This window comes from Pagrus pagrus (genome assembly GCF_965226575.1).
Source record: "Pagrus pagrus genome assembly, chromosome: 2".
Classification (NCBI taxonomy): domain Eukaryota; kingdom Metazoa; phylum Chordata; class Actinopteri; order Spariformes; family Sparidae; genus Pagrus; species Pagrus pagrus.
In genome coordinates this window covers 16,322,085-16,334,029 of record NC_140186.1, presented here as the reverse complement: position 1 = coordinate 16,334,029, position 11,945 = coordinate 16,322,085, and positions in this window count along the sequence as shown.

The window sequence follows — 11,945 nt, the reverse complement described above, 5'->3', positions numbered from 1 at the left end:
GTTTTAAAGGTTAAGCCAGTAGCCAGGACACAAGACCACAGTGTGCTGCGGAGCCTCCACCGGTGACCTCAGAGTGAGAGAGGCCCAGATTATGAAAGAGGCAGATTGTAGTCGTCCTGCTGAGTCACAGACTGCTAACATGGAACAGCAGGCTGAGCAGAGAAAAGACATCCTCACTGGAAAACTGAGAGGGATGATGTTACAGGATTTTTTATGTGTATGCGTGTGTGTGTGTGTGTGTGTGTGTGTTAATGTATGTGTGTAAGGGTGTTTCTGTTTGTTGTAGAAGGTCAGGCGCCACAGTTTGGGTGTGACCACCGCTGTCCTGTCAGCACATCGAGTGTCCACAAAGCTCCTCCCTTTACCCCCCGCTCTCTCTCTCTCGCTCTCTCTCTCTCTCTCTCTCTCTCTCTCCCTCACCTCTCTCACCCTCTTTCTTCCTCCCTTCCTCAGAGCCAGGGTGTAACCAAGACTCTACTTGTCAGTTATTCAGATCTGTAAAAGGAGAGGGGGGTCTTTGTGTGTGTGTGCGTGTGTGTGTGCGTGTGTGTGTGTGTGTGCGTGTGTGTGTGTGTGTGTGTGTGTGCATTCGTGGGTGTGTGTCTGTGTGTGAGCGACAGAGAGGCAGAGACAGCAGGCAGGTTTTCTTGAACAATAAAGCTGTCTGTTGGTTATTTCTGAACTCTGGAGAGGAAGCACTACTCCCTGCAGGGTGGGGAGACGATTCACAGAGCCCCCACCCAACATGCACACACACACACACGCATGCACAGTGCCCGCAAATACGCACACACATTGATCCAGAGAAACAAGTCGCACACACACACACACACACACACACACACTGGCTATCTTTTAGGTCTGTTTCACTGTCGTGCCCCACCCTTCTTGTACAAGAATTGGTAATTGTGTCATGGAAGGACTCATCTAAGATAAAGCGGGGCATTATTCCAGCTCAGCTTTGAATAACTGTGTAACGTCCCTCAGGCCTGTTCTGTATGCTGTGCTGTTCTCTAATTCTGGATCAAGGTGTGCTGTAGGTTGACTACTATGTAAGGAGTTAGAGGCAATCTTTAATTATAGTTTATACATACTGTTGCATTGTATATGTCTGTAGAAAGAGGCAGTGAATTACTGCAGCGACGTGCACTTAATGTTCTGTAACATGAATGTATGCATGAGCTAAAGAAAGACATAATGTCTCTAAATCTGGAGGTTATTTTGCTTTGATCTTGAGTAACAAGAAATAAAAGAAAAATCATAATTCAGATTGTATTTGGGATGTTTCTCGCTGAAATGCACTTTAGAAGTTGAACTTGTACCGTCCACCTTTAACATTGGCTACATTGACCCCCTACCTTCGACTATGAACCAGATATTTTCCTACACGGCTGATAATCTTAAACTCTGATGATTTAACCAAAAGAGTTTCATGCCAGTCGAATCTATTGAATTGCTACAACTGTGAGTCAGGTAACATCGTCTAATGGAAAAATGAACGGGACTTTTAGTTCAGGAACAGGGGATACCCAAAATTCTTCCTCCTTCGCAAATGTAGATCATCATCATTTTGTTTTATTCATATGCATGCAGAAATATGTCTTTCAAGAATCAGTACTTTATAGTAACACATGTACAGTGAAGCTATGCTAATGATGCTATTTAGCTAACGTTAGTCATTTAATTTGACATTACTAACATAAAGTTATGTATTTTGAGATGTAGTAGTTTATTATTATACAGGTCAGATATATTACATAAAACATACCTCCTCTACTCTAACTTCTACATGTGACAGTTCTTTAGGTGGAAATATTTGGGAGGAGATAATCTATGTAAGAATCAATTTATTGCGGTGCAATCTATTTTCATTTAGTGATGTTTTGATAAACACAACTATGGACTATGGGTTCAAATTAACTGTTTAGCTAACCCCGGCTGTTGTTAAATGTCAGTGTTGATTAATGTACACTGTCCCCTGTAAATAAACAAATAAAAAAATAACAAGGTTAAGTTTGAATGTATGAGCAGCTGGTGTGACCGCCTACAGAAGACACGTGTATTGACTGTTTCTTTCACTGATAAGCTTCTGGAAAAGAGCCGAAAACGAGACAAAGAGAATGACTGTCGTCTGACAGGAGGGGTCGTAGGTCAAATACAGGTAGGCTCAAGGTTTAAGGTTTAAAGTTCAGCTTTATTGTCATTATGCAATACAGGATTGCTCACCGAAATCCCCCTTCATGCTACACACAGAATGTATAAACGGGGGCGCGGCTGAGTACATAATCCTGGGGGGCCCTGGTGTTCAACAGTAGCGAAGATGTGGCCCCCAATCCAACCTCTCTGGTGTCTGTTCGTGAGGAAGTCCAATCTCCAGTTGCAGAGTGTGGTACTCAAGCTCCAAAGTGCTGAGCTTGAAGATTGTGTTAAAAGTTGAGCTGAAATTTGATTTTATTGAGTGTTAGTCTGTTTTATGGGTAGTAAATGGGTTCAGTATTTGCAGCAAAACAGACAAACATCCCAAACATGGGGCAGAGTTTTTGGGAGCTGTTTGCTGCTTTGTCTACGTGTGCTGTCTTTTTTCAATACTTCAAGGAAGTTCATTAGACTGGTCGAACCTGTGTTTAATGGGAGCAGCCAGCTTAATGGAAAATTAATTAACAGTAGAATGCACTCAGACACCCTCTAGGTTAACTTGGCATTTATGGCCACCGGAGGAGGTGTGGAGGTAATTTCAATTTGTAATTACGGAGAATTCTGTCAGAAGGTCGTTATCATGTTTGTCTGCCTGTTGGCAAGACGGCTCACCAATCAGATTCGATTGGGTGTGGTGAACACGCTGGCTTTGGACCAAGAGCCAATTTACTGAAGCAATGTTTGTGTCAATTGTCTTTAACAAACGAGGTAAGATTTTACAGTCATGAAGCTGGAGGAGATTTTACTTTTTAGATTGAAAAATGCAAATTTGTGGAAGTGAAATTTGAGAGAGGTCAAGGAGGCATATGGTTTATACTAAAAATCCAGATAAAAGGACCAATCCAAGAATTTTTTCTCACTTTCCCTAACATTGTGAGATATTGTGTTTCTTCAACATTTTCACTACTTTCTGAGGTAATACTGCATGGATCATCACAGATAGCTACGACAGTGTACAATGTGATGCATATCCAAATAAAATCCAGGGCCGGATCCAGCAGATTAAAATATGCTTCGTTTGATGTTGATAAAGCATGATTGAATTAAAGAAGACTGTTAGGCTTTGGCGGGGGTATGCACTCTACTGAGTGTCATTCTAGTCACAAATAAAGTAGAGAAAATAAACAAATAGGGAAAAAAGATAAGGCAAGAAAAGATAGGTAGAACGTTATTGATCCTGAAGGAAATTCTTGCCAGAGAATACTCAAATATACAGTAAAATCAGAATCAAACACAAAACTACAATAGACTAATAATAAAAAGCATAAAAGGAGTAAATGCTGACAGCAATGCCTAATAGAATAACAATGAAAATAAGTAAACTACAACAAATAAACTAAATATAAAAGGTAGTACAACATATGTACAAAACACTGATGGACCGATATGGATAAAGATATTTTTCATATTCCCTCCATGATCACATTCAAGAAATCATGATGGGTGATCTCTCATGGACAGAATCTACGGTCTGAAATGCGACAAATTAAAAACACTGACGAGTTTTGTTAACTATGTATTGAATGTATCGCTACAGAAATAGCCTCTCGCTTCTTGCACATTGAACATAATTTGTAGGGAGGCTTGACAGACACTGGCATGCTGATGTTTCAGGCTCTGCCCTCCTTCATCATTAACCTGGTGTGAGTGATCCTATCGAAAACTCAACTCCACCACACAAGCATGAATCAGCACTGTCACATCAAAACCTGCCACACTGCTAAATCACTTTCCACCGAAACTATAAGTGAGGTCTGAAACACGTTCATTAGTAAGGAGTGTCAAGCCTCCTGCCGTGGTTCAAAGCGAATCTGGTTTATCAATTGTCAACAAGCAACAATTATTAACAATTAGAAATAGATTTATGATGGCACAGCCAACTAGGGTGGACACACCTTGCCGTGATCCTCCCAATACACCTGTTTAGATGCCACAGGAATTTTGGAACCCAGCAGAGTTTTTCTGAAAAGGCGCTGCCAGTGAAAAAACGCAGATATGAACGATTACTTTGTTTGTTCTTACGGTGTTTTGAATGCGGTTACGCCATACTGTCTGCCTGTCTGGATATAGACAGAGATGTGATTGTTCCTCAGGGAGATGCTACTATTCTATAACATAGCCCAGAGTGAGAGTCGGTTGCCATCATCACACAAACACGCATAGTATTCTTCTAATGTATTGCCGGGGAAAGAAAACAGATCATTATCTCGCTCTGTCACGCTAATAGTTTATGGTAGCCATTTTTATGGAAGCCAGAGCTCCACACAGCTGCCTCTCAGCTGTCAGATAAGGCTGGAAATCAGCCAGAGATCATATTCTGACATTCTCCAAAATTCATTATCCCTTCATGTATGAGTGTTACTCAATCTGTTTAATAGGGATCAAGTGAAACCCAGCAGATGTTTAGACTCTTTGAGCGTCTTCTTCTCCTTTTTCTGATTCTTTGGCAGCCTGTCCTGCCTACCGGCGGGAAACAGAGGCACCGATACAGGTTTGTCGTTTATGATTTGTCTTAACAAAGCTTATCAGTCAAGAATCAAGGTAGAGAACAAAGAGAAAGGTGTGTCTCTTCTGTGCATTTTATGATGCGTTTTGATATTGTGAAATGGAACATTTTACATAATGAGCTGAGAAAAGCAGAGAAATACATGATTTTAAAACAGGGTGTGGAGACAACTTGTCACTTCAAATCCAGCGACCTGTCCAAACCACAGCTGACATCAGCATGCCAGGACATCTGCCATGCCATTCTGTCTATTTTACCTGTGTGTGTGTGTGTGTGTGTGGTGTGTGTGTGTGTGTCTTCTGCCAGCAGCATGCCCCCTCAGAGAAGGTCCACCCAAGTGACAATTATGGTTTATCTTTTATAGCTCGGTCTGAACACACCCTTGTGCCCGCAAGTCACGCCCTGGACGCAAGGGTGTGTGTGTGTGTGTGTGTGTGTGTGTTTGTATGGGAAGTTGTTTGACTCACAACCCCAGTTTGTGTCCTTTAGGCCTTAGGCCATACTGAAATATTTCAACTAGTGCTAGATGCACTGGCAAATTGTAGACATTTCAAACATTCATGAACCCCAGGGATCAATCCTGATGGGTTTGGTCATTCCTGGACTTTCTTTCCAGGGTCACCTTGCATTCACATTTGTGGTTTTTAGTGGAATATCTCGACAACTATTGGATGCATTCATGGTCCCCAGAGGATGAATCCGGATGACTTTGGTGATCCCCTTAAATATCTGGACGGACATTGGGACATTTTTCATAATTCAAGAACAAACATGTTTGATAAGCTTACGTTAGCATTCAACCATTTCCTAGATAACCAAACTGTTTGTTTTAATCCAGGTTTCGCTTCCCATCTTGAATAATTATGTCCAAGATTCGTGTGTTGATATTTTAGAAGTACTTCACACCTTTCCTGTCGTAGCATGTGACGCCATCAAACAGTAATGTTAGCTCTGAAGTTGTTGAATGCTAACATTAGCAGTTTCTAATACGAGCTAACGGGTTATCAAATATGTTGTTTTACCTTCAAATATGGCCCGATGTGTTTCTGGAATTTCACTATCCTTTGTTATTTTAGTGGGTGATTGATCAGGAAACGATGAAATGACAATTATATGTCAGATTTCCAACGTTGATATGACTCGATACGACATTTGAGCTTCCCACCCTTTTAAGTGTTCCTGAGCCCACGTGGTAATATCCTTTAAACGATCACGTTTCACAAAGTGGTGAACCTCGGCCCGTCCTTGCTCCTGAACAACTGAGCCTGTCGAGGACGCCCCTTTCATACTCAATTATGACACTATCACCTGTTACCAACGACCCTGTTAGTCTGTTAAATCTTCCAGACTGTTTTTTTTGGAGCATTGCACAACTTTCACAGTCTATTGTTGCCCCTGTCCCAACTTGTTTGAAATGTGTTGTTGGGATCAAATTCAGAATAAACAGTGAAGCTTGTATTTATTTTGTCAGCTTGAGCACTTTACTCCACAAGTCATGGTTCGGAGTAGTCAAAGTTGTCACACTCTGAACACTCTACAGTAGTGAGCAGTGTCTTATTTTACATGAATATATAAAACTGCTCCCTGTCTATATAGTTCCATATTTATGACATTTTATATGAAACATTAAATGAGTTGAAGTAACGTCTTTATAAAGACAACATTTCACCTACCAGTGCCAGAAGACTTTGGAGAAATACCTCCACATTCATCAATATGGCCTCTCTTTCCACCTACAAATGATTAGGTTATCAAAATGATTACACAAATTTATGTTTTGTGACACACTGATGTTGTAAACTTTCATGTTGACGTTATCTACAGTCACGGCTTCTCACCTGTAACTCCACCACCGTCCCCTCCACTTGCTGATGTGAAGTCACATCATAAATATGAAGTGAGTGTATTAGGACTGGGCTGAGACGTACATGTGAAATGAAATTATGACACAATATAATACATAAAAGTAACCAACAAAAAGTGCCAATCAACTGACTTTATTGCAAAAAGTGTCCCCTTGTAAAAAAAAAAAAAAGAAGGAAAGAGGAAACAAAGTAAAATATCCCGCTGTTCATGGGAAAGTGCAAGGAATAAAGTTAAAAATTAAAAAACACAAACATTGCAAAAAAGTTAATAAATGAATCACTTTACAAATATGAATCTGTGAACTACCAGGAAGCTATTGTAAAATGCCTATCATTTTTTAATTAAAACCGAGCGTGACAACAGTTAATAGCTCAATTAATCCACAAACAAATGACTAAGAGGTAGTTCAGTGGCGCCTGGAAGCCTCTCTGTGTTTAGTCTGTTTGTAACCCCAGATCAGTGGAAAACCTGTTGTTTTCCATCAGGCACTCAGATTTGGCAGTCAGTGGAAGGCAACGACGGCACACTGATTTTGTCTGATTATTCTCGTTCACGTTAGGGCGATGCCACAGCAAGTTGGGAACAAACCAGAGGACTTGAACTGACTTGAACCAACAACCGACTGACTGGTGAATGACCCTCTGCACGGCTGGTTCATCTCAAACAAGTATACAGCATATTGACCGAATCACATCAGATATTTAAAGATCAGCATCCAGCAAATAATTCATTTACAGAACGTGTTGAGAACCTTGTTAAAGAAACTGAAACAAGTCCAGTTGCCCACGATACAGCCGTTAAAATCTTCCTTATCCAGACATTTATCAACAGATTACTCTACTTATTTACTTTTGCAGCAGCAGGTTGTGCAGAGGAATGAAGGTCTTATGTTTCACTTCACCTGCGGGTTTTGAGAGGCCTGTAGTTCCAGTGAAATCATACCTGGCATCTGCCTTCTGTCAATCTCTCTGCCTTCCACAGAACTATGATCCCGCATCGCATTTTTCATTGTTGACGTAGGATTGTCGTGCCAGTGCCAACATCACACCAGTGCAGGTTTATTGTGTTATAATGCCTGTTGTGCTAAAAATTGCACCTCCTCATCTGTCTTTGAATTTTTAAGCTCAATTTTTCACCATTAAATAAAGACATGATATGTTCCTGCTGATCTGATTTGTTGTGAATCTGATGGTTACACACTTGGATGGTCTGGATGTCTCCCACAGAAGATATCTGTCACATTGTTGTGACTCCTCTGACTGACTAATCTCTCTGGGCAGTAAAAAAGTAAGTGCCGGTTGTTAGATGAAAGAAAGAAGAGTTAAGTGTAATCTAATCTTTGAAGTCAGTGCAGCTGTAGGTGGTAAAGAAGACTTGGTTTTTCAGTCTTGTGCAAACAGAATATAACCCAGGAGATGCAGGACAGCATTTTAACTGTGAGTGATGCTTTTTTACGTTGGTTGTGAACTCCGTGGAGGGGGTCAGTCAGTATTTAAGTTTGACCCAGCCCAGTGTCGGTATGTGTGTCTTTATGCCTTTAGGAGTAAAATGTTTCACGTATGAATGACCTATGTCTTCTCCTCCCTGTGTCAACTACAACTAGTCTCAGTAATGTCAGCCAATCTTTTTTGAGTTTTATCAAAATCTTTGTAAAGTTTATAACTAATTTTTCCCACATTAAATGAATCCATTAATAATGATAACTTTCCTTATGAAGCATGCTCAAAAAAAATACAAAGTGCTTCACAGTAAAAATTAATTAGTATAAACACTAAAATATACAAAAACAATGAGACTACAAGGCGACACAGAATCAATATATAAAACAGAAAAGAACTTAAATCAAGACTTTCTAATAAAGAAATGATTTAAAGGATGCTACAGATTTGGTTTGGCTGAGATGCTCAGTCCAAAGTCCAAAGCTGAAGATTAACAAATCGAATGGGTGGAACGACCAGGAGACGGCTGCCCAATGACTTTACAAGGCCTTAAAAGTTATCCACAAAATCTTAAATCTGTTCTAAAACTCACAGGAAGTCAGTGCATTTTGTATGAGCGAGAGGGAAGCAATGAATATATCACCAAGGTCGAAGTGAAGAAAATAACATTAGTCAAAGAGAAAGGAAAAGCATGGATCTGAAACTGTTGCAAATTATTTGATTTTGTTCATTGATTTAACTATTTCACTAAGATTTTAGATGAAGAAAGCATGATTATACTTACCATGGATAATTTATCATCAAACACTAGTTGAAATTAAATAAATCCTCCAACTTGCATCTCCTTTATGATTTATTAAGAATAATTCCTCAAGGGTCCAGACTGCGACCATCTATTGCATTTTCCAACAAATTTTAGAGACAGTGAGTCTAAATTTTATAACTAGAAGCACCTGTTCAACTGTGATTTGATTTTTTTTTAAATCATCATCATCATCATCATTGCAGCTGAGTCATCAAGATACAATGTCGGCAGTTAAAGTTTCTGCAAACCGCTGACATATTCACATTTGTATGTGTCACAGGTTACGTACCATGATGACGTTTCTACAAAATGTGTCATATCAACTCCACGTTACATTTACATCTGACTTTCATGTCAGGACGTGAAGGGGATGTTGGTGGAGTTTGAGGTGACGAGGTTCCCAAGCCGGTGATTGCAGCTTGAGTCTGCGTTTCAGCATTTGTAAGTGTTACACCACTGGATATTTTGAAGGACACCTCGGGACGATTTCCAGCTGTCTTTGTGGTGACCAAAACAGGTATTTTAAGCCAAAACATGATGTTTTCCTGACCCTAACCAAGTTATTTTGTACCTAAACCTAGCTCAACCTAAGCTCAGCATTGTGACAAGAGAAACATTGAAAGTTGAACTTAAAAAACATAAAGCCAACACATAGATGAGACGGATGCACATTCAGCCCACATTGGAACCATTGATGTGACTCCACTGTCACTACGTTTGTCTGTTCTAGATAATCCAGTCTGCAGTACAGACACTTAATTGACCGACCAAAGGATTACAGAGTAACACTGAGCTAAGAAAGTTTTTGTATCACGTTGCACGCTCCCTCTCTCTTGTCCACTTGAGTGCTGCCTTCGAATGTGTCGCTATGGATGTCAATTTAAGTGACACTCCACTATTTTGTGTTGGCGCTCCTAAAATGTTCGGTCTAGAGCAGCAGTGCTACGAGTGTCAGTTGTGTTTACCCACAATTATCATCAACATTATAAATAGTAATAATAACAACCTTATTTTATAGATCGCGCTCTCACACCATAGTTTCAAGGTGCTTCCTATAAGGCAACAAATCATAAAATCAAATACATAATCAAAGTGCTGCAGTTTTTGCAAGCAATTTTGTTAATTTAACATAAAATTCGATAAAAATGGATTGCAAGTTGCTCAACATCATCCGTCCCTCTGACACCATCAAGCCATCATCATCACCATGGTAATGTTCATCCTGCGCATCACAATAAGTCTCCTATCTTTATCTTAACGGAAAAAATGAACGCCAAACTTGTTTTCATACGCGTGACATGATTTTCATAGTGATAACGCTGCAGTCATCGTTTCAGCTCATTACTGTAAGTTGAAGTTCCAGATTGCAGAGTTCAAGAGTGCAAAGTTCAAGATCAAATAAATGGTGGACGTGTTTTTACATTTGAGTTTGTGTAAAAACACGTACTCTGAATTGAGCCTGAATCCTTTCTCTTAAGAATAATTGGCTCAAAAGTTTTGTTTCCTTGTGTGCGTTTCATTTTTGGCATTTCCTCATTCCTGCATTTCATCCAGGAACACTTATCATCATTTAAAGTGCATTTATCACATTTGACAATGACACAAGTGACAGGAAACACAATTATCTCGGATAAGTTTTCTCTAATCATGATCAACATTTTCATGCTTGAAAGAAACACTTGATCGGTCTGTCTGCTACGTGCTCTTCTTCAGGTGATTTGTTCCTATTTTGTTTTGGATGAGACCTCAGATACATATAACTTCACAGTTTTATTTAAAGGTTTTGAAACTACATAGAATGTCTCCTTTGCATCGGTAAACTGGAAGGAGAGCTTTAGTCAGCCATACAGTTGTGGGTACAGACACCTGCACCTTGACTGATTGGCAGAGGCATACGACCACGAGGAGGTAACTTGTGGAACGCTCTCTCAAACAAACACGGACACACATTCTGGCCTCCAATCACCATTATTCCCTCAGGGACAGATTTTAGTATTTGCATTGTGTCTGTAGAAAGTTGTCTGTGTGCATGTGTCTACCTGTCTCCATGTGAGTGTGTACATGTGTGTGTGTACATGCCACCACCACCTCCGGCCAAACTTGACATTTACAAACTGCACTCCTCCCTCTACTATCACCATACACGCACAAACACACACACATACAGACCTATGCAGACTACAATGTAAATATCTGTGCTGAACACAGACTGAAAAGGGTCATAAATACATACAAAAACTTGATAAAATAAATAATTCAACTATGTCGTTATATAGGTGAAATATATATTGTAGAAAACTCCATGTGACATAAATATTAAGAAAACAATCACAGATACTAAAATAAAAAATATATTTTACCTGTTAATCATCAAGTTCATAATATATATATATGTATATATGTATATATATATACATATAAGTTCAGAATATATATATAAGTTCATAATATATACATGTTCATAATATATATAGATAGATAGATAGATAGATATACATATAGATATTTATACTTTATTACAGGTGTCTGGTTTTACAGGTTTTAATTATATTCTAAAATTATGTCACACGTGTGACATAATTTCTCATTTTAAACAAGGGGTATTAACATTTTGCTGTGTTATTATGTGTCATTATTACAGCTTGTTTGGATTAAAAGAGTATTAATTTTGTCTTGTGGATTACATTTAATTTTTATATCCTTGAGCCAGAAGGAAAACTCCAAGGGTGTGTTCTGAATCATGCCGGGACTTGAGTCTGCAGTTCACAGTTATTCAACCAAACAAATATCTCTACTACAAATGCCCTCATCTTTGAGAAATGCAGATGCTGACCCGCATTAAAGCAAAAATAATATCAAATTTAAAACAAATGTATTCAATGAAAACTATTACTATATAACTATTACTATTACAGATGATTTACTTCAAACAGCACTGGGTTGAATCAGACTTTGTTGTGTGCTTGAAATCTTTTTTAATAAATAATTGTAATGATAGCAAAAATAGATTCATACATTTGGTTTATTATTCCCTCACAATAATTGTTATTTTGGTTTTATTCTTTATTTATTCTTTATTTATCAATGCTGGAGTTCGAATGTCTTTCCATACTATCTAAGAGGGAACTTCATT